The sequence below is a fragment of the Cryptomeria japonica genome, chromosome 7 (genome assembly GCF_030272615.1).
Source record: "Cryptomeria japonica chromosome 7, Sugi_1.0, whole genome shotgun sequence".
NCBI lineage: Eukaryota > Viridiplantae > Streptophyta > Pinopsida > Cupressales > Cupressaceae > Cryptomeria > Cryptomeria japonica.
This window is the reverse complement of record NC_081411.1, coordinates 163037870-163063503: the sequence shown is the minus strand read 5'-3', so window position 1 is coordinate 163063503 and position 25634 is coordinate 163037870. Positions and strand designations below refer to the sequence as shown.

The 25634-nt window shown below is 33.6% G+C and overlaps 1 long non-coding RNA gene across 1 annotated transcript in view; it reads left to right on the top strand.

Moving 5' to 3' along the window:
* LOC131857053 (uncharacterized) overlaps positions 1-25634 on the top strand; it is a 58952-nt gene that overhangs the window by 638 nt on the left and 32680 nt on the right. The window lies entirely within an intron of this gene.

The window sequence follows — 25634 nt, the reverse complement described above, 5'->3', positions numbered from 1 at the left end:
AATCCTATGGTTTGCGATTCTGCTCAGCGACTTCAACCACCCTTGTTCTGGGCATTTTTTTTGTGCCAGGCAACCTCAACCACCCTTGTCCTGGGCTTATTTTTTTGTGCCAGGTTTGGGGGACGGAGGGGGCGAACGGAGGCGAGACTAGTCCACTGGAGCTGCAAGCCGAAGCTCAAACGCGGCGTGCAGCAGGAAAACCCAGCCGGAGTGAATCGAACCTTTTTTTACATGGGACAAACCCAAAGCCTTAGCACAACCATTCCAACCGTTTGAGCTAACAGGCGAACCCAACTTAGTAGTACTGTTAGTTTGAGCTTTTAGTCAGCTCTTGATTAATCCTTGTGTGTCGTTGCTGTTTGCTGACTTCAACTGATTACTCTGGTTATTTGTAACTAATTGTAAAACAATAAAGCTAAACGTAAAGATCGAAAGACAGATTGAAAGAACATTTAGAAAAGACTGTAGTTGACTGTTCCACATCATAACTGTGGAAACAGTGTTCTGAACTGTTGAGGTTATGAAAATTGAGTGTATGGAGATAGATGTGGAGCAGTGTTTAGAATTGTTGCAGTTTATAAAAAATTGACTGCAGGACACTTAATTTTGTTGGGTGAAGCTAGGACTTACCCAAGATCCTCCACCGTGTTTTGTTGGGTGAAGATAGGACTTCGCCTCTAAAGGTAAACGTATACCAGAAAACTATCTTTGCATAGAAATTGCACTCAAAACTTCCATTAAAAAGTAATACGTGTGAAGGTAGAGATACCCATTTTAAAAACTGATAAATGGGATGAAAAGGTTCTTTATTTGCTATTTTTTTAAAATGTGTAAAAAAGTTGAGGTTATTTATTTTCTTTGAGGTATTCTTCAAGCTACTGAATCTATCAGTTACCGAATTTAATTTGTCTCAAGGGTTATATATTGCCCATATTTCCACTTCAAAAATAAAGAGTGTGGTACTATAATTTGAAACAACCATTTCAATCTTTGTGATCCCTCTTGGTCCTATGGTCTCCTGGTTAATTGTGGTGGCTTTCGAATCTAATTTCATGAGCAGAACTAGAGTTGTTTTTTTACAATATCTTATTAGATCAAGTGCATAACATTAAAAAATTATCTTTGTGATCCCTCTTGGACCTATGGTCTCCTGGTTATCATTTTTTTATGTATCTAAATTAAAAAGTTATTATTAATAATTTGATCATTGAGTGAGATGATGTTTATGTAGAGTGACAAACACCTCAAAAATAGTATCTATATTATTATTATTGTGCATGTCTATATTCATATAGTTTGGAATTTTTTTATCAATTGATGTTCAAAAATTGAAATCGGATCTCCTTTGCATGACAAAGTATACTATACATCTATGTTTCATAATCAAATAGTGAAAATACGACTCCTTAACTATAAAATTCAAAGATAATATGATTTTGGTCATGATAAATAATACAAAGTTTTGAATTTAAAAGGAGAAAAATATAGATGATATGAAATCAATTGGGGAAGCTAGAATTCATGAAGGTTCTATGATATTTAGGTCTTGATTTTATTTTGTTTGTTTATGTCCCTTCTAATGTCACACTATTTCTGAGTAGGAGATTGTATTATCTTTCTACATGTATTGTGGGGCCTTTTTACTTGCCCTACCTATATGCATTTTTGTTACCTTTTTTATAGAATCAAAGCTCATCACTTGAAAGGTTAGTCCTACTGTTGAAGGATTGGTGATGCAAGAAGATGAGTCTAACGTCAAAGTGATCTAATAAATTTGTTCTCAAGGTCTTTCATAAGGTATAACTTTTGCAAAACTTCCAAATGTGATTCTTCCCCTTCAAATATTTTAATAGTGCTTACAAGTGGCTTAAATTCTTTACTCCAATATGTTATTTTATTGAAAAGGTTCTCTTTGAAAGCATGCATAAATAATGGGTGAGTAGGGTTTGGGTTTTGCATGTGGTCTGCTTTGATGTTGTCCAAACCCTCACAAAATTTATCTTCTTCTTTGTTGAAGGTTTCCATGTGGAGCTTGTTCTCAAACATGGGCTCTAGTTTCTTGTATGTCCTTGTTTGTTCTAAGGAGAGTGCATTCAATATCCTTGTATGGGTGGAGTTTCTTTTATTGTCTTTTCATTGTTAGAATTTCTTATCCAAAATAGAATGCTCACTATGCATTATTGTTTACATTGAGACGAGATGTTTTTTTCACAACTCAATTGCGAATTCAATGTTGTGAATATTGCAATTATCTTTTAAAAAATATAAAGGAGACTATTAATATTCGCATTAGAAAATTGAGACATTGTTTGTGTTTATTATCTCATCTCATCTTACATATATTTCAAATGTCAATACTCTTATTATAAGAGAAGATATTGAACCCTTCTTACTCCCCCCAATAAGCCCACTTCTTTTCCTACTAATAACTTATATTTCATGAAGTACTGATATGGGGGATATTTATTGAGTATGTACCCCTTGTAGGGGTCTAGGGGTAGATTCGGTAGTGGGGTTGAGGGGTAGTACCCCTTGGTGGTTGAAAATTTTGCAAACTAGGAGAGTTTACAAAATTGTGATTTCAACCACAACAACATGAGATTAAATTTCTCCTAATTTCTAAGGGAAGGCTCCCCCTATGATTTACTAATCTACCTTTATAAAAATAAGATACAAGTTTTAACTCCTAATCTAACTTGGGCAGTACATCATACTATCCTCTTTTTTTAAGATAGATGTTATTATTTTCCTCTCTTTTTAGGAAAGAATTTGCAATATAGAGCGGCAATAATTCTTACAATTTTTTTGTTACAAATTAACATAGAATGCAAGAATTATACAACACATAGATAACAAAAGAAGTTTTGAAGGTTTCTATAAAGGCACAAAGTCCTTCGTTGCTTCTCCGAGATGAGAAAGAGTTCTTAAACTCAAAGTCTTAAAACTCACTGTTATCCTATCAACCTTTTTACAAATACTTTTATAACCCAATGTGTTAATTAAGAAAGTCAAAGTAAAGCATAAAGTCTTTAAATTGGCTCCTAATTACAGTTTCCATAATGTTTTTTTGAAATGATAATATGAAGCTCAGACTCTTCAAGTAATGATTTCCTTTTCCAAGATGACATAATAAAGCACAAAGCCTTCAAAGTGTAACCTTAATATATCTCAGCCAACTTTAACTTGAAAATACCAATATGAAGCACAAAGTCTTCAAAATGATATCACAATCACCAATTCCTGATTCTATTAACAAGAGTCAATATATGACACAAATTTCACAAATTAACAATTGGCTCTACACTATAACAATATTCTCTCAACACACCTTTGCTTCAAAAAAATTAGAATTTATAATGAAAATGACATAAGAAAACTCACCTTAAATCACAAATGAATCCAACATAAAGTTTGGATGCCAAATTTTTCTTCTTATTTCATCAAGTTTGTAAAATCACAATAGGAACACAAAGTTTCACTTTCGCTCTTCACTTCATTAGAGTTTTGATATATAGATTAAAGATTCTAGATGGAAATTACAATAAGCAACCTCATATATATAGGAGGGTGTATTGAGAAAAACTATGATTAATTCACATAAGAGTTTTTATTGAATTTGGAGTCATGCATTGCCGAAGTGCAAAATCTAAATACAAATTGACACTTGAGGTGTCAAAGTATTATTAAAAAATGCATCTACTATGAAAACTACTAAGTGTCACCAATCACTCCATTTTGATCCTACTTCATGAATTCATAAAACTATTGTTAAGTTATTTTCATTTGTCCCTGATTAGGTCCTTTAGTGCGAGTTGTGATGACCTTGACCCAGGTGATAGAATCTTCGAGGCTCATGTAGCATTTTTTGTGCCTTTTTAGAAGTGAGCCTAGATAATCTAGATTTACTTGGATATCTATCAACTTATCAATTGAGGACAATGAGAAAGGTTATTTATTTGAATCCACACATGTTCAATATATAAATACAATAAATAAGGAAAATTATAGAAACAAAGTGAATTACAGAAAATGAGCTTCCAATTTTGGTGCCAATGATTTCAAATTTGAAAAATAGTTATAGAATTTGCATTAGAGAATTCCCCCCATTCTCTTTGTTTCCAACCGTTGCTCATACAATTTATACCAAATTTGCACTTTCCACCAGTGACTATTGGACTACATGACTATTCAAATTCCAAATTTGATAAATCATTATTGGGCACAGGTATCAGAATAACAATACCGAAATGATAAATCACTGTTAGACACTGCTATCAGAATAACAATGTCACTCTGATAAATCAACGTTGGGTACCAATATCAGAATAGAAACTCCAATCATGACTTCTTGATCACCCATTGGAATAACTCTTCAAGGCCGAGCAACAATTTCAAGTAATCTTGATAGTACAAATTAACCTGATGACACTTTATCAGGTTAACTATTCTGATGACAACTTTTTACCACAATGATGCTTTATCAGGTTCACTATCTTGATGACAACATTGACAACTTTTTACAACAATGACATTTTATCGGTTTAGCTATCTCGATGATAGTAATGACAAAATTTTGAGTAACTTTATAAATTGAAAAATCATGACTCCAATTTTGACATACAGGCCCCCAAAAATGAAATAACATTACAATTAGTCTCAACAGACCTTATTGAATCAAAATGGACCTAACCCTAACTCCTAGACTCAAAACACCTAATTGACATATTAAATAGACCTCATGTGCTCCTACACTAGTAATGTCTATCGGTGTTACAACAAGATATTGAAGAAGATTGTGGAAAGTGCTAATATGAAGGTTGATGAATGTCATAGACAGGAAACAAAATATGCAGATATGCGTCTGATGATCAAGATATTATTTTAAATCCTTTACAGACTAAGATCTTAATGTAGAATTCTTCAGGAGAGAGTTAATCCATATATTTATTCTTTCGGTGAAGAAGTTCAAGAGCCTGAGAATCAAAACAATCAGAAGACTCTGAGATACGTAAGATTGAATCATTTAGAAAATCAGATTATTGGTGATAAAAACAAAGGTATGTTGACTAGGAGAAGGATTGTTGCTGAAGAGATATGTTTGATTTCCATGATAGAACCTAAAGATGTTGCAGAAGCATGTAAATATGAGAAGTGGATAAAATCTATGGAAGAATAATTGAATCAAATTGAGAACAATAACACTTGGGAGCTTGTTCTGATACCTAAAGACAAGAATGTGATTGTCATTAAATGGGTGTTCCAGAATAAACTGAATGAAGTCGGTGAAGTGGTTAGAAACAAAGAAAGACCGTTGTGTAAAGGATGTTTTCAGGTGGAAGGAATTAATTATGAGGAAAAATTTTCTCTGGCAGCAACTCACAATACTGGTTCCCACTTTTTGACCAACTTTGACACTTATATAAATATTTTGAAAAAAACATTCACTTTCCAACACATATAACTTTTAAACCGTTAAGAATTTGAAGATGATATAAACTAGTGATTTTTAACATCTTGTTTGTAGATTCTAAATATATTTTTTTCAAATTTGTTTGAATAAAATTTTATTGAATTTTCCATCTCCCTCAAAAAGTAATTTTTTACAGCAAACAACATTTTTTAAGAGTGATGTGTATCCCGAAACGCATAATATTTTTTCTATAAATGATAAAAACTTAATTCTTTTGAATTTTGGCTTGTAACATCAATACCCAAGGCATGCAGTTGGTTTGATAGTGATATGTTGAATATTTTTCATTTTATTAAGTTTTGAAGTTCGACTAATTATAATTTAGATATAGGTGTACGTTTGAACACATAACTTGTTCTATATATATCAAAATTTAATTTTATTTTTTTTGTTAGAAAGAAAACTTCAATACCTAGTGCATAGATATTTTTCAATTTTTTTTTGAATTAGTTTACTATTTTTCCCAATGCATTGAACAAAGAAGTTCATGTTTGGTGAAAAACCTACATTCATAAGAAATAAAATAAAAATATATTAATGAAATTAAATATATTAAAAGTTATACTATTTGGAAAGCTTATAATAAGGACTAAATACTTTAAAAAAAAACTTTTTAATGAATTAATTTGACCCCCCAAAACTTAATGTAAAATTGGTTTTTTATCAGCATTTGATAGATGCAAAGGAGACTTCATTGCAAGCATGATTTAGAAGTAGAGAGGTTCTATCCAAGAAATTTGGATTTAAGAGGCTTTGATTTAACTCTCTTCAATTAATTACTTAAAATGGGACCTCTTAAAGCTTAAATCATTATATTTTCTAAAAAATGTATGATTTCAGCAAAAATCGAGATGTACCAAAAAGTGGGAACAAGCTTTGTGAGTTCATGCAAGCTCCTGCTCCTGCTCCTGCTCTAGAAATAAAGTTGTTAGATTACTGCTTGCATATGTTGCTTACAATAATTTTGAGTTATATAAGATGGATGTTAAGTTAGCCTTTTTGAATGATGATTTGGAAGAGGAAGTCTACATTGATCATCAGATGGTTTTTATTATTGGATGAAGGAGACATGTTATGCAAATTAAAGAAAGCACTATATGGACTTAAACAAGCCCCTAGAGCCTAGTATGCTAGATTGGATAGGTACTTGATGAAGTTGGGATTCTGTAAAGGGACTGCTGATTATTGAAGTTTTTGTTGATGGCATTGTTTTTGGAGGATATGATGATTTGAGTATGAAGCTTGCTGATGATATGCCAAAAGAGTTTGAGATGTCTATGATAGATGAGATGAAATTTTTCTTAGGATTACAGATTACACAAATTGATAAAAGCATTTTCATTTCTCAATCTAAGTATGTGAAGGAATTGTTAAAGAAGTTTGGGTTAGATGATTCTAAACCTATTGGAACTCCTATGGTGACTAGATGCAAGTTGTTCAAGCATGATGAATCTCAGAAAGCTAATTAGACTTTGTACAAATATATGAGTGGTGGACTGTTATATTTGACTTAGACTAGGCCAAACATTATGCATGTCATATGTCTTTGTGCTAGATTTCAAGCTGATCCTGAAGAGAGATGTTACTATTGTGAAGAGGATTTTCAGATACTTGAAGGGGACAGTTGACTATGGTTTATGGTATCCGAAGAATGATGATTTCGTGTTATATGCTTATATTGATGTTGATTGGGCAGGTGATGTTGATGACCATAAGAGAACTACCGATGTAGCTTTCTTTCTAGGAAATAATTGTGTTTCATGGTCCAGTAAGAAACAAGATGCTATATCTCTATCTACTGCAGAAGTTGAATGCATTGCTACTGCTAGCAAATGTACTCGGGTAATTTGCATGAAGAAAATGTTGAAAGATATTAGAGTTGTGTATGATGAGCCTACTATTCTATATTGTGATAATTCAAGTGCTATTAATATTTTGAAGAATATAGTACTACATTCTAAAACCAAGCATATATTAATTATCCTTTCTTGAGGGAGAAAGTTAGTGATGAATAACTTAGATTGGAGTATGTATCTACAAAGGATCAGATTGCAGATATTTTTACCAAGCCTTTGCCTGTAAATTTACATTTGTATATTTGAGAGACAATTGAGGGGTCTCTACCCCTCCTGATGAGAAATAGATGCATTGAGATGCATCAATTTGATGGACTGCACATGGTCTTATCATCTTATCTAGATTAATAAGTTGGCGTTGCTACTCAGCAAGAGTGGTCAATAAGTGGTTCAGATGTTCAATTTGATGAGTCTATCCTAAGGGGAAGAGATTGTCCTCCTTAGAGGAAGAGTATAATGGTTTGTATTTTGTATTTGGCATTGCTGCCAAAGGGGGAGAGAAGCATGTGAAAAGTCGCCTTATCTTTGAAGCTTTGTGTGCATGATCTTAGGGGGAGTTTGCTAGAGATTGTTGGTGTTAATTTATTCCTTTTCATTTATTGTTTTTCACATTCATATGTTTCCATCAATGCCAAAGGGGAAGATTGTTGGATATTGTTGCTTCTAGGATATGTTGTTGTCATTGATGTCAACATATTCCTGTGTTTTGGTGATCAGATGATTGCAGAGAGTTGATCTGGTTGGTTTATCTATTTGGGATGTTGAATGAACTAGAGATACTTCATTATTTATGGTTTCAGTAATCTGGAAGTTTAATTGATCATATCATTTGATTAAGATTAAGGACTGGTGGTTGGCAGAGTCTAGTATTTGATCCGTTGTACTCTAGTACAATCATATCTTGTGTTGTAGATTTGGGAGAGTGTTTTGGATGTTCACGTGTATCTTCATTTTAGATGGTTCATGATTTGGTGCTCCACGAGTTATCTTTCTAGTCTGAGTTATTGTTGTTGTTATGTGTTCTTGAGTGTTAGCATGTTGATCAATAAAGAGTTGATTAAGTGGTGTTTGTGTAGCTATTGCAGATGGTTCTAATGTGCTTCTTGGTTTTTCCTAATTGTGTCCTATTTGTTTTAGTGGTTTCGATTGATTATTGTGTGTGTTATTGAAGATCTTATGGGTCTAGTAATATTCTTCATGTTATGCAGTATTTTCAATAGTGTAGCATGTTGCCGTTGATCTTGGCAAGATTTCTGGTGTTGTGGCATGTTCAAGGATTTGATTTGGGTCCATTCTATTTTTCTACGGCATTGTATTGGTCCAGTGGTTTATTTATGTATCGTGTGATGTAATTTTGTATTTAGGTCTTGAGGGTTTGAGCTAACCTTGTAGTAAAGGTTGATGACCTGTATATATAGGTGTCCTATTCATGTAATTTGCCCATGGGAGTTGTGTCTGCATTATCAGAAAGTGGTTTATATGTGAATAACTGAATTTATCTTTTAGTGTGGTGTATTGAGTAGAGATTTTTGCAAGGAAGGTAAATGAGCTTAACCATAATTATCATCAAGCATTAGGAGATGCTAATATTTCAGTTCATCTTAACTGAATTGTAGTCCAAATGTCATTTTAAGGTAGTGAACCTTCCCTGAGGGTTGGATCCTTTCGGGTTATCATATTTTGAGAAGTGAGATTTAGGTAGTGTGATTGAATGCTTGTGCATTCCCCATTGTAACATTTACACATACTACTCACAAACTATTATCTTATTATGGGTAGGTTCCCACTGTAGTTTTCCCCTTAACTAGGTTTTCCACAGCAAATTCTTGGTGTTATGTGTGGGGCAAGTGCAAGGTAATGAGTCACAAATTCGCGGAAGTCCACGCATTGGAAAATGTGCTCTTATAAACGGGGGCCCGTTTGTGCTTCGGGCTCCCAAGCCGAAAGGTAACGGGGGTCCGAAGCAAAAAAAAATGGGCCCCCGTTTTGATCTAAAACGGGCCCCCGTTTTGATCTAAAACGGGGGGCCCGTTTTTAAAAACGGGGGCCTGTTTCTAAAAACGGGCCCCCGTTTTGTTTAAAAGCGGGCCCCCATTTCTAAATGGCATTTTTCCTTTTTTTCCACAAGTCGCCCTTGTTTGAAAACGAGGGCCCATTTTGTGAAAGTTGATTCCACAACCCGCCACTTGGCTCGGGATTAGGCCCGGGATAGGCCTGGGATGGCCACACCTGAGACATGGACCTGCAAATTCAAATCTCCATGAATGAAAGCACAAATATGAACTTAAGAAATAGTTTACGCGCCTCTAATCAGAGAATTTTTATACGAAATTAAAACCCATTTCAGATTATACTGTCTAGATTCTAAATATGTAAATTTATTTAAAAATTGATTATTTTAACTATTTTTCATTTAATTTATACTAAATCGGGTCCATAAATTTGAAATATTAACTAATTTTGTTAATTTAATAACTTTTTTATTTTAAAGAATTTTGGAAAAAAAATTATATGTCATCAATCTACACAAAATTCTTTTGTATTTAAAAAAAAAAAATCAAAAAATGTTAAGTTTACATCAAATTATGTGGGTCGTACACGTCAAATTTTTAAAACGATAATTACGGCCATTAAAAAATTAATTAAAAAAAATATATTAGAAAAAAAAATACAGAAAAATATGCTCATCAATCTTCAGTGTGTTACAAACCATTTCCCAAAACGGTTTGAGAAAATAATTTTAATTGTGTCAAAAAGTGTGGGGCGTACACATGCATGGTATGGCCCTGAAGTAGGCATTTTTAAAACATAGTTTAAATAACTCCATTTAAAAAGTTATTTTTTATTATGTGGGTATTAAAATAAATTATATATTTGGAAAGTACACTCAGAGGGCTATCTTTTATATTACTGACTTTTTCCAAGATTCAATCTCTAAGTGTTTCAAAATTTAAGCTCAAATGAGACAAAATCTGAAAATCAAGGAAAAAACTTCCACTTTTTGGCCAAAAAGTGGACTCATCTTCTTGCACTGACCCTGTGTTGTTGTTATTTATGGTTTACTTTAGTGGCAAATATTCACCAATGGCGAATATTTCATGTTAGTGACATGGAAAATGGCGAATATATTATACCGATCGGGGGTGGCTATGTTGCCACAAATTTATAAATATTCGTCAAATGCATGACCTAGTCACCCATTGTTTTATGTAATTAATTTTATCTATGTGAATATTTAACCAATAGAGTCCATGTTTTATACACGGTAAATTCAATTTTTCACCTACACTCTCCAAGATTACCTTAATAGACGGCCATAATTCACCAATATCCACATAAAGATTTATTTAGCAGGAGGACCCAATTCGCCTGCCATTTTGCAAAAGCATGTCTCAATTCACCCCAATTTTTGCTAGCTCTATTATATTTGCCAATTAACTAGTCAACCCATAATCGTCTCAGAAGCTACGTAAGACGTGTTATAGTTAAGAGAAATTCACCAAATATTTGTATACCATATAAAATTCCAACTGAATTCACCAAATAAGGATTGGTATATAAATACATTCAAAGATCATATCTATCTATACACAATTTGGATCAATAGAGACATTTCAGACCAGAAACAACCATTGCTACTAACTGCATTGGTGACTGCTAGAGTGACCTATTAGGTGAGTGATCATATTTTTGAAGTGTTATAATATTATTTTGAATTCATCTCCATTTGTTTGGACTATTGAGTTCATTCTTATTCAATGGGGACCCGTCAGTGCTAGTGGTCACTCGAGAGACTTCAAACATCTAGATTGTAGGCCATAGGGCCAATGAATCATATATTCTAGTCTATTTACTATTATTATTTCTTCAACAAATGGATATTTTTGTAGCCTTTATTTTGTTAGAGATGTCAAATAGGAAGAAGGGTAGGAATCTTGAATGTGGGGAAGGCTAAGAGAGGCCAACAAAATGCAGAACATTGTCTTTGTACTTTGGTGTTGGCAAAGATCATGGTGAAAATTAGGAAGGTACATCATTACAAGTACAAGTACAAGATTCACAACATTCATCACATATTGAAGAAGGCAGAGAACCTGATATCTCCGATCACGATGAACTTGAAGAAGATTTTATGGTAGATACTCAGATTAGCTAGAATGATATAATCAACTTGGATGATAATGGCACAAATGATAATGCACAGAAGGGGAAAAGAAAAGCCAAATCAAAAAAGGATCAACCCAAATCAAAAAAGTATCGAGAGTGGGATATGTCAGTGAGCAATTTTCAAATTAATTAGGCATCAAAGTATCCATTCATTGAACCAGTGGAGAATCCAATTGAAGGCGAGCCTCCAATAGAATGCAGGTGCAATATTTTCACTTGGAAACATAAGAAGGAAAAGAGGTTGCAACTAAAAATTGACATCATAGAAAATCATTTGGGTAAAGTTTATGAAAAAAAAAAGATAGACGAAGCTGAAAAATCAGTGATAAGATGGAAAATAAAGGAGGAATGTAATCATTTGAGGAATGCCAAAGAATTTTATTTTTCATGAGATAATATAGACAGAGCCTGCTGAAGTTAAAGGTTCCATTCAAGTTATTCTTAGAAAATGAATGCAAATAGAATACTTGGGAAACATTCAATTACTTGTGTTCTTTTTTATATTTTAAGTAGAGGGTGTGCTACGATAGACTACCCATCAATGAGTGGTTTATTACACTTTTTGAAAGTTCCTAACTATCCTAATAGTCATTTCTCAGTATATAGTGGATGGGAATGGGAAATTTTTCTTGCTGAGGTTCAAAAAGATGTAATGAAAAAATAAGAGAGTCAAACTTTATTGCATTGTTTTTTGATGAAGTTACGATAGTAGATAATACTTTGTGGCTATGCATGCATGTTTATACTGTATAGGATCATGTCTGCCAACCTCATCTGTTATATGTTTCTAAAATGAAGGATAGTGTGACAACGGAAAATTTATTTCAACTAGTAAAGAATTGTTTAATTGAATATGGAGGTATGGATGACATGATGATTGCCCAAAAGTTGGTGTGTGTTGGAGTGGATGGAGCTTGAGTAATGCAAGGTCACAGGAATAGTCTTTGCACAAAGATGGAAAATTATTGTGCACCCTACATTACTAACATTCACTACATGACCCACAAAATGAATCTATCTTTTGGAATTGTGAGCAAGTATGCTCTAGTAAAAAGAATTGAACATTTAGTCAGAGAACTCTACTCACACTTTTGGTGAAGTCCCAAATGATTTATGGAGTTTCAACACTTTGCTAATGGAATAAACGATGGGAACAATATTCTTAAGGGTAATGATACTATATGGATCTCTTTGGATGGTCTAATGCATCGAGTTTTTTCATAATATCCATCCTTGATTGTGTTAAATTCTAATGCTAATAGCTAACAAGATGAGAGGGGGGGGGGGTGAATCATACAAACTTAATCTTTCATAAAATCAGCAATTTCAATCTCGGTAACTTAAACTTTAGCAATATAACCAAAAACTACTAAACACGCAAACTCATAAACACATAATCATCATAACAAATATAACAACAGATTTAATGTGGAAACCCAAATAGGGAAAAACCACTATGGGATTTCAAACCCACTAAGAAATATACTCTTCTAGAGTATGCTCGGTTAAAAGAAAATCCTATTAAAGATTACAAACACATTGCTAGATGTGACCCGATTAAGGGATTTCCCTCAGATCTGTTAGGATCTTCACTTTGTTAGAAGTGACCTTGTCAAAGGATTTCAAACACTCATTTAGAATGTTACCTTGCTAGAGGGTTTACAAATAAGACTATTAAGTCCACTCGGTTAAGAGGTTTTCTATCACTTACAAAATAACAGTAATAAAAATATATCTACAACTTGACATCTAATATGCTAAAGCAGATTCTATTTTGCTCAAAACAATCTAGTCATAGGACTTATCTTGTCCCTCTGCTGGGCTCCATACTCTTTTATTCAAACAGGTATTCAAGCTTCTATGCTCGGTAATCACTATGTAGCATCCTTGTGCTTACACTTGCCCGCATACATTGTTCATCAATAATTTCTTATTTATAAACAATTTGCTAACCGTTGAATCTCCTTGATCACATTTCCCATGATCAATCTTAGCCATCAGATCTTCAAACTTGACTAGTTTCAATATATCCTTCGATCTGAAAATGTTTTACCTCGCCTTGGGACTTGCATTCCTTTCTTGGAACTTGCACAAGGTTATTGCAGTTTAATTTGAGTTGTAGATCTTCCTCTTGATTTTCCATTGCCGTAGATCCTCAACAAACTCCATGCATGGCATACCAATCATTTAAACAACTCCAGCTCATCATTGTCTTTCATTAAATAATGCTTGTATTCATCCAATTCGCCCTGTCATAACTCAGTTTCAACTCGGTAAATACTAAACTTTACTCGGTAGACATTTCGCCTTCATTAACCGATATCGATAACCTTAGGGTTTACCAACTAGGTTCCTTAGGGTTTACTGACTAGGTTCTTTGCTTGGTGACATAGTATAGTATTAACCTTACAATCAACAACATATGTAGGATATCACAATAATCTAAACATCATGATCTCATCATTGTCTAACTCGGTAATAGTTGCCCATTGAATAACTTATTTCTCCCCTTTCTTATCACATTCTTTCAGTGTCTTTTACCAACATCTTAATTCTCTTCAAATCAATCTTCTCAAGATATGGCAACATCATACTGAATCAAAGAATCAATTTCTTGACATCAATGACAAAATAATGTTATAAAGATAGTTATCATACTTTTTCAGTTATATCAATAATCTCCAACAACCTTCTCAATATCCTTATTGAAATGCTAACAATCTCTCTTTCTACTGAAAATGCCAACAATCTCCCCCTTTGGCATTGATGGCAAAACCAACAATTAAATGGTAATACCAACAAGATATTCAAATTAATTTGGATTCAGATTGCTGTTAGACTTCTCTTGTTATCCTTGAGTTGTTAAAAATCATCTGAAGTCTTCTCCCTTTTTCATTAGGCTTCTGAGCTGTTGACCTGTATTAAGTCTTCTCCCCTTTTGTAGTCTTTTCCCCCTATCATTAGTCTTTTGTTATCTTCTTCATTTAGGATTTTACCATTTAGTCTTCTCCCCCTTTGACAACAATGCCAAAAAGTAAAAGAACTAAATCATGATTTCTTCCTCTGTGAAGTGATTTGCCTTGCTGTGTATCATCTCAGTCTTGGTCAGAGCAACTTGTCTCTATTCACTATTTCTGCACACCTTTAGAAAACCTTCTAAAGTGCGAATCAACATCAATCCACACATAATATTTTGTAGATTCATCAAATTGATACCTTCACCAAAATTTGTCAGTGAGTAGAAGATAGGGGTAGGACCCCTAGCTTGCTTCTGAGATACTCAAAAGTGTCCCTTAGCAGTGGCTTTGTGAATATGTCTGCTATTTGCTCCTTTGAACTGATATATTACAGCACAACTTTCTTTTCTTGAACTTCTTCTCTGAGATAATGATACTTTATAGAGATATGCTTTGTCTTAGAGTGCATTACCGAATTCTTTGAAATGTTAATGGCATTCGTATTATCACAGAATATAGTTACTGGCTCGGTAACTTTTTCATTTATACCTTGCAATAGTTGTTTGATCCATGCTATATTTGTGCAATTCAATGCTGCAACAACATATTTAGCTTCTGCTGTTGACAATGAAATACATCCTTGTTTCTTGCTAAGCCAACTTACTAGTCTTTCTCCTAAAAAGAAAGTTCCACCACTTGTGCTTTTCCTGTCATCTATGTTGCTTGCCCAATCAGCATCAGTATAAACTTTTAAATCAAAATCATTCCTCTTTTCATATACTAAGCCATAATCTTCAGTGCCTCTCAGGTATTTAAAAATTCTCTTGATTGCTGTCATATGGGTTTCCTTGGGATCTGCAAAAAATCTTGCAACACTACCTACTGCATGTGCTAGATCCAGTCTACTATGCACAACATATTGCAACTTCACAATCATAGATTGGTAAAGTGTCTCATCAACAGATGTAGATTCATCATTCTTTGATAGTTTACAATTAGTAGTCATAGGAGTACTTACTGGTTTAGAATCCTTCATTCCAAATTTCTTCAAGATTTCCTTTATGTACTTGGATTGAGTAATGAAAATCTCATCTTTCATTTGCATTATCTGTAAACCTATAAAATACTTTATCTCACCGATTAATGACATCTCAAATTCTTTGCTCATTTCATTTCTAAAGTTCTTGCATAAGGAGTCATTACTACAAAAAATAATATCATCAACAAATATGGCTGAGATCAGTATTCCATTGTCCTCATCATTCTTCATGTACATGTTGTTGTTTTCACTTGTTCTTATAAAACCAATCTTGATTAAGTAAGAATGCAGTCTCTCATACCATGCTCTAGGTACTTGTTTCAGACCATATAAAGCTTTGTTTAATTTACATACCTGATCTTTACTCTTGTCTTCAACAAATCCTTCAGGTTGTTCAATATAAACTTCTTCTTCTAGTATACCATTCAAAAATGCAAATTTAACATCCATTTGATATACCTTGAAATTTTTGAAAGCAACATATGCCAACAATGTTCTTACTCCCTCAAGTCTAGCCACAGGTGCAAAGGTCTCACCATAATCTATTCCTTCTTCTTGAGCATAACCTTTGCAAACTAGTCTTGCTTTGTTGCGAATGACCTCACCTATTTCATTTAGCTTGTTTCTGAAAATCCACTTAGTACCGATTACATTTTTGTCCTTCAGTCTTGGGATCAGTGTCCATGTGTCATTCTTCTTGATTTGATCAATCTCTTCTATCGTAGCATTTACCCAATCTTCACTGTTAAATGCCTCTTTTACTATTCTCGGTTCAAATTCAGATATCAGACATGTGTTTTGTCTTTGTTTGTTCCTTGTCATCACTGGATCATCCTTATCTCCTATAATCTGACTTGATTCATGATGTCTTGTGATATATTTGGCTAATATAGGCTTGGTAGGTTCTGTATGATCTTCTTCATCACTTGGTAACTGGACATTATCTTCATTTTCTTTAGCAGCTTTCTCGGTAGGACTTCTTGGTTGAACATAAACAAATTCTTCATAATCTTCTAGTTCTTTGGAATTTCCTTCATCATTTCTTTCTGCAAATTCATCAATTTTCACATTTGCACTTTCTACTATTTTGTTAGATGATTTGATCAGACATTTAAATGCTTTACTTCTAGAAGAATAACTAAGAAATGTTCCTTCCTCACTTTTCTGATCAAACTTTCCATTTCTGTCATCTTTGTGAACATAGCATTTACTTCCAAAGATTTGAAAATAACTTACATTAGGTTTCTTGTCATACCAGATCTCATATGGTGTCTTCATAGTTCCTTTCTTCAGTTGAACTCGGTTCAGGGTGTAAACTGCAGTGATGATTGCTTCTCTCCAAAATATTTGAGGTACCCTCTTTTCTATCATCAGGGTTCTAGCACAATCCACAATTGATCTATTTCTTCTCTCGGCTATCCCATTTTGTTGAGGTGTTCTTGGTGCAAATACTTGCCTTTCTATACCATGATCATTGCAGAATAAGTTAAATTCATCAGAAGTGAACTCTCCTCCTCTATCAAATCTAAGACATTTCAGTGGTCTTCTTGTTTCATTTTCAACTCTTGCCTTGTACCATTTGAACATTTGGAAAGCTTCTGATTTCTCTTTTAAAAACATAACTGACATCATCCTTGAGTCATCATCTACAAATAATATGAAATATTTATCACCATAATAACTTTGAACTTTCATGGGACCACAAAGATCAGTGTGTACTAGATCTAAAATTCCTTTAGAAGTGTAGGACTTACTTGTAAATCTTGATCTTGTCATCTTACCCATCTGGCGTCCTTGACACATAGCATTCTCAGGTTTTTCCAGACTTGGTAGTCCTCTTACTCAGTGCTTCTTGCTTATTTTGATTAGATTATCAAAATTTACATGACAAAACCTTTTATGCCATAACCAGGTATCATCTATCTTTGCATAAAGACACTTGTTCCGAGTTGAGTCAAGATGAAATGTATTACCTTTTGTTTGTGTCCCGGTAGCAGGTAACTTTCCATGCTTGTAATGAACTTTGACAATTCCTTTCTGAAATTCTATTCGGTATCCTGTATTGTTTAGCTGTGCTACACTCAACAAATTGTATTTCAAACCTTCAACCCAGTATACGTCATCACATTTAGCATTGTCAAGAAGTGTTATAGATCCTTTACCTTTCATCGGACATGGTGCATCATTACCAATTCTTACATAGCCTCCATCATAGTCCTCTAATTTAACAAACTTGTGTTTGTCACCTGTCATGTGATGTGAGCATCCTTTGTCTATGATCCAAGAGTCATTATTATTTATGGGAGATATTAGGGCTTTTCCTTCATACCTTTCTTCATCAGATCCATCTTTAATAGCCACACAAACAACTTCCTCTGTATCCATTTCATCAGATTTGTCATCATTGGATTCCTCATCAGCTACTAGGCATGTCCTTTTGTCTCTCCTTCTGAAGTCTCGATGTCCTCTATATTGGTTGTCTTTCTGCCTATTATGTCGGTATTCTCTCTTTTCACTAGATTCTTTGTCAGGATAGTTAGAAGCCATATGTCCTATTTTATCACAATTGAAACATTTTAAAGGTAGCTTTCCTTTATACTTACCTTTTCCTCTCGGTAACCTTCTGGCTAATAATGCTTCAAAATCTTCTTGCTTCTTGATTTCCTCATACATTTTGTGCACTTCTTCCATGTTCTTGCGAAATCTTTCACTTGCTCCACTGTGATTCCCTTCAGAGTACTTACTCATTCTATCATTGTAATCATCAGATTCACCAATATGAAAAGAACTGAATGCAGATTCTACTTTATTTACCGAACACCCACTGTTATCAAAATTACTTAACTCAAATGCATGTAGCTTACCAATAGTAGCATCCAAAGAAACTTGCATTTTAGGTACAGACCTCAATTCATTGATTGCAGAGACTCGAATGGCATAAGCAAGTAGAAATATTCTCAACAACTTACTTGTTACATCCTTTTCTTCAATAGTTCCTTCTGCTCCTTTAATTTGATTGACAATCTCCTTTAACCTTGTACTGTATTAGGTTATGTCCTCACCTTTATTCATTCTCATGGATTCAAGTTGTCCTCTTAGACTATCTACTTTTTCTCTTTGAACATGTTCATCACTGCCATACACAGATATGAGCTTATTTCACATTGCTTTTGCATCATTGCAGCCTTCTAGATCATTAAACTTTGAGTTGGTCAATGTTGATGTTATTTCAATCATAGCTTGAATATGTTCTTGCTTTGCCTTTATCTCTTCCAAGGTTATCACGTTGGTGCTTGGTGCAATGTAATCATTCTCCAGATAATATGTTGCATATTCTCCAATTCCTAATAAATGCAGCTTCATCCTTTGTTGCTATATGGAGAAACTTGACTTGTTCAACTTTGGTGCATCCCTTTTATACATCTTCGGATCTTTGCCTCAAGTACCTTTAAACTTTTCTTTTGGAGTCCAAAGCTCTAATACCAATTGTTAAGTTTTGATGCCAATATCTAACAAGATGAGAGGGGGGGGGGGGGGTGAATCATACAAACTTAATCTTCCATAAAATCAGCAGATTCAACCTCAGTAACTTAAACTTCAGCAATATAACCAAAACTTGCTAAACATGCAAACTCATAAACACATAATCATCATAACACATATAACACCATATTTAACATGGAAACCCAAATAGGGAAAAACCACTGTGGGATTTCAAACCCACTAAGAAATATACTCTTCTGGAGTATGCTCGGTTAAAAGCAAATCCTGTTAAAGATTACAAACACATTGCTAGATGTGACCTAGTTAAGGGATTTCCCTCAGATATGTTAGGATCTTCACTTTGTTAGAAGTGACCTTGTTAAAGGATTTCAAACACTCATTTAGAATGTTACCTTGCTAGAGGGATTACAACTAAGACCGTTAAGTCCACTCGGTTAAGACATTTTCTGTCACTTACAAAATAACAGTAATAAAAATATATCTGCAACTTCACATCTAATATGCTAAAGTAGATTCTATTTTTCTCAAAACAATCTAGTCATAGGACTTATCTTGTCCCTCTGCTAAGCTCCCTACTCTGTTATTCAAACAGGTCTTCAAGCTTCTGTACTCGGTAATCACTATGTAGCATCCTTGTGCTTACACTTGCCTACATACATTGTTCATCAACAATTTCTTATTTATAAACAATTTGCTAACCACTAAATCTCCTTGATCACATTTCCCATGATCAATCTTAGCTATCAGATCTTCAATCTTGACTAGGTTCAATGCATCCTTCAATCTGAAAACGTTTTACCTCGCCTTGGGACTTGCATTCCTTTCTTGGAACTTGCACAAGGCTATTGCGGTTTAATCTAAGTTGTAGATCTTCCTCTTGATTTTCCATTGCCGTAGATCCTTAACAAACTTCATGCACGGCATACCAATTGTTTAAAAAACTCCAGCTCATCATTGTCTTTCATTAAATAATGCTTGTATTCATCCAATGCGCTCTATCATAACTCGGTTGCAACTCAGTAAATACTAAACTTTACTCAATAGACATTCCACCTTCATTAACCGAAATCGATAACCTTAGGGTTTACTGACTAGGTTCCTTAGGGTTTACCAACTAGGTTCTTTGCTTGGTGACATAGTATAGTATTAACCTTACAATCAACAACATATGTAGGATATCACAATAATCTAAACATCATGATCTCATCATTGTCTAACTTGGTAATAGTTGCCCATTAAATAACTTATTTCTCCCCTTTCTTATCACATTCTTTCTATGTCTTTTACTGACATCTTAATTCTCTTCAAATCAATCTTCTCAAGATATGACAACATCATACTGAATCAGAAAATCAGTTTCTTGTCATCAATGACAAAATAATGTTATAAAGATAGTTATCATCCTTTTTCAGTTATATCATTAATCTCCAACAACCTTCTCAATATCCTTATTGAAATGCTAACAATCTCTCTTTCTACTGAAAATGCCAATGGATTGGACTATTCACATAATTCGTGATGAATCAGAGTAACCAAAATTTCCTGACCCACTTCGAAGGTTAAGTAATATAGAGACACTCTTAACTTTAGAAGCTCTTATCCCTATGCTAGAGGAAATGAGGAATATTATGAAAAAATCTCAGCAAAGAACTATGTATATTGCATAATATTCTAAGCTTCGTAAGATGATATGCCTCTCCCTCGATTATCTCTATCGATCCCAACCAACATTATCTGATAAAAAATTTTTTAAGTGGTAGACGGTGATATATTTGAACAATCCTAATAACTTTTTACAGATCGGTGTAAACGGAGATATGTGTACATGGATTTGAGATACCAATGAACTTCTTTACTATGGTTGAGCCCAAGGAACTAGGAAAGTGCCCCAAGAAGCAACTAGTAAGAGTTACAAGGGAAGATTTTAGCAAGATTCTTGAGTCTATAATTGCTTTTGTGAATAAAATTGCCTATGATCTTTCCTCATAGATTAGAATCAAATTCCCCCCTGAGAAACTACTTGAAGTCTGGTCTATTGTGTTTCCTCAATATTGGAACTTCAACAGTCCACCTGATTTTTGAGCTAAGCTACTAACTTTGATAAATCAATTTTGCAAATCCATAGAATTCAATGGAGTAACTATAAGTAGAATTTTAAATGAAACTCTTCTTAGAGATCAATCATCCTATTTTGTATACACTATGAGTGAACAATATGACATAATGGAGAACCCCCATGAAGAGGGATTAGTAACAAGGCTTTGGATAGATCTAGGTAAGAACGAAGTGTTGTGTGATTCAATCTTAGAATATTTCAAGCTTGTTGATTTATGTCTTACCATGATGTTGGGTTTGGTGAAGTAAGAGAGAATTTTCAGTGCTTCGGGGTTCCTAAAATCAAAGCTAAGACACAAACTAGACAATAATTTGGAAAATTGTTTGAGGCTCTATACATCTAGGTATGATGTCTATGCTTTTCCTTACGATAGGGCATTGAAAATCTAGAGGTTGAAATGAGAAAGAAGAGGTTTGGGAAACACTTCAAACCAAAGTGTCAGTGGGACAATTGACTCATGTACTGGACCAACTTGTAGAATTGAGATGCAATTCAACGGAGGTATGCAGTTTGAGAGTGAAGAAAAAACAGACAAGGATCAAGGATGCTCTGATTTTAATGAGGAGGAATGGAAACTGTAAGATATTTAGGACTACTAGTTTGTAGGTATTTATTAATCTTATTACTGTATCTTATTACTCATATTACAAAAACATACTATTGTGGTTGATAACTTGATGATATTTTATGTGTCTATCAACTTTTTGCAATTAAAAATTATTAAAAAATTACAATTGCATTTTTTAACTTTCTATTTTCAGATAGAAAATAGCATAATAAAAGAGTGTAATGTATTTATTGATAGGGAGATATTTGTTTAGACATGTTGATATTTCCATTAATTCTTTCAAACTATAGCCATAAGATACAATTAATTCAATACGCAACTCTGTGTGGTTCTCTATGCAAAAGTCAATACCAAATTTCAAAACCCTTTGCAAATGACCCTGAATTCCTTTTTATAGAAACAAGGGAGCAACAACTGCTTCAAGACAGTTTGCAACATGTCAAGAATCAACATCAAAATCAATTACCAAGGCACTGAATCTATTGTTCCATCAGTATCAGAAACTCGGTACAATTTTACAAGGCTAAAGGTATCTATGACCATCAGAGGTTGGATTAGTAATTTAGCAATTGCTACATGTCTCATGAGTCCTATTCAAAAAATAGAGTTCAAAATTAAAACTAATTCAAGCCATGACAAATTGAAAATACAGAATAGTAGTGCACAAAACCTATAAATCAGAAATAGAAAAATTGAGAAAATTTAAAACCTGAGAGAAATTGAGAATACAAATTTGCAAGGGTGATGGTGTGCATCATAGACTAGATTAGTAATAGTGAGTGTTGTATTTTTTATGTTCATAAAAATGAGTTATTTGAAGCGATGCCAAAAGAATAAAACCTTGAAATTAAAAGTAAACGAAGAAAACTATGCAATACATACTATGATTCATGACATTTTTGCGCCTGTTTTTGTAGAGTGCTTGAATCTTCGTCTCATGGAAGTCCAATTTATTTTAAAGTATAGTAAGTCAACTACAACTTCATCAGCAATCCATATTTGGAAGAGTGACTTGACTCCACTATTTCATCCAATACCGCATTAAAAGTTGTCAATGGCTTGATGAAATCCAAAAAGTTGTGACGAGTTGTGTCCTTAGGAAGCTAGTCTAAATCAAACTTCATTTTGTTCTCCATCCTTTTTTTGAAAGCTTCTTTTCTAATGAATTTATTTGGTGTGTCAACACTCTCCGACAAACCAAGATTTAACAAATTGGTTGTCTTTTGTTGCAACTTGAATAACTTTTTCCCATCTTTATCCAAAATTTCCTATGCTTCCCTTGGTTTCTAGTATTTTTGAATGAAAGATGATGCATTAAGTGAGGCATCAGTGAGGCTCTTAACTCCCTTGGATGCCAAATAGCTATCACTGTTAGTGTAGAGTTCTTACAATTTTTTTTTTACAATATTCTCTTTTGAATTAACATTTATGTTCTTCTCAATGTGCTCTGTGAGCTTCCCAAAAAAGTCTCTCAGACTTTCATTCAATTCCAACCATTTACAAAACTTATCACTCCTTTTCATTATTTCCCCCAAATGTTTTCTTTAATATACTTCACTGTATTTTTTATATTGTCTTTCAATTTGTCTCCCAAAGTTTTAATTTTTTTATTTGTATTCTACAGATGTTCTTTGATTTGTGCACTTTTTTCTTCTTTCTTCCTCTGCTTTCTCTTCCAAATGTTTTTTTTTTTCTATTTCATGCTCCAATTGGTTCTATAATTTTTTGTTTAAGGCAGCAATAGACTCCAAGTTTTTATATAATTTTATTGTAGAGGCTCTTTCATCATCAAAATTTTTAAAGCTTTCATCCAATTTTTCCCTCAGTTCTTTTACTTCTGCCTCCATTTATTCTTGTACTATAATTGCTGAGGTAGAGACCAAAGTTTTTATCCTTTTCTGTAATTTATTGCACTTGCTATCTACTGCTTTCACCTGCTGCAAAAATCGTTTGTGGCATGCATTGCAAAGTTGCAAGATAGGCTAGATTTGATTTCGTTCGTCCTGGTCACAAACCAACATCACAAGAGAATCTGTGTGGGTATGTTTATGCTAGGCATGCTCCTGGTATGCCTCCCAAGACACCCAAACATCGAGAGCCATACCCTATCGGTGCGATCTCTCAAGTGTCTTGAATCCAAAAAATTTGTCAAACTTTGATGGATTGTTTCTTACAATCTAGGACGCATGTGATTGATACATTTGAACCTATAGGGTCATGTGAGGCTCTTTTACAATAATATTTCTCATTTTCTGATGACTCAGAGCCATTTTCAAGTGGTAATGTTTTTTTCACTTGCTGTAAAAATCATCAATGACATGCAGTGTAAAGTTGCAAGATAGGTTAGATTTGATTTCATTCATTGTGGACATAAACCAACATCACGAGCGCATCTGGGTGGGTAGGTTTATTCTAGGCGTGCTCATGTTGTTTCTCCCAAGGCACCCGAACGTCGAGAGTCATACCCTATCGGCACAATCTCTCAACTGCCCTAAGTCCAATTTTTTTTTCACTTTGATAGACTCTTTCTTTCAATCCAGGATGCATATTATCAATCCATTTGAACCTATAGTGTCACATGAGGCTTGTCTACAATGACCAATTTTGGTTTCTATTGATTTGGAGCCATTTTCAAATGGTAGCATCTTTTTAACCTACTGCAAAAATCGTATATATTTAAGTATAATATTATATAGAAATTATATATTTAAAATAAATATGTTATAAAAATATTATTACATTTTAAAAGTGTATTTTTATATTAAATGTCTTAAATTTTTAATTCATATATTTTTTATTAGCTATATATAGATTTTGATTATATATGATATATAATGTAAATATAAAAATAATATATAGGATTTTTCGATATAATATTATTTAAATTAATTTATTAATAAAAAGAGAAAAAAATTAAACAGAAAGAAGAAAAAATCAATTTGGGGGAACAATGTTTATGAATTAAAATTGAAGGAGACTTGTATGTTTATGTACCCCACAACTATAATAAGAATCTACGTCTCTTAAAAAATTGAAGGACGTTGGTCAAGCGATCAAGTGTATACTCTTAAAATAAAGATCTGAGTGTCTATTCCAGAATTTTCAAAAGCAAGTGGGCCCACCTCACCAATTTCTAGCACGAGATCTCCGTAACTACAGGCTGGCAAAGGTATTGACTTATTGACTTTTCTTCAGTGAAGTCGTCTTCTCTATGTAGTAAAGCATTAAAGTAGATAGAAATTTGGACGAGCAGGAGGTTTAGAGGAGAAACATTTTCGATAAACATTCACGACTTCCAGGCTCAGTAATATTCAGATCATTTTGGTTTAGCTATTTGTTCTACTTACTCATTACAATATTGTCATCTGTTGCAGCTTGTGCGCACCAAGGCCCCTAACTCATAAAAGCTTTCCTGGTGTGTTCTTTCCTTCAAACTAAATTATGAAAAATATATAAGTCTGAATCAGCTTGACTACTATCATCGATATAAGAGTGTATTCTGGTCATAATTGTTTATACTTCATTTCCTTAATTGCGTAGTTTTCTGAGCAATTTGTTTCCAGTGAATTATATCATCAAAGCTATCTCTAAATAACCTTAGAAACAAAAAATAAACCGAATAATCTTAGAAACAATGATAGAAAGACTGAATTTAAAATAGGACTTTAGACAAAGAGTGTAGACATAGTCTTTTAAACTGTTACGTTACACACCAACACTATGGAAACGGTGTTTTGAACAGGCAAGGTTATGAAAATTGACTTAACGAATACAAATGAGGAAGTGGTGTTTGGAATTGTTCAAGTTAATTAAATTGACTGCAGGACACTTAATTTTGTTGGATCTCCTTATTGTTATTAACCCTTGAAGAATTAGAATTTTGTGCATATTAAAATGCCTGGCTTCATTATAAAAATAGTGAAAGCATTTTCATGAAGAAACTTCATCAATGCATTC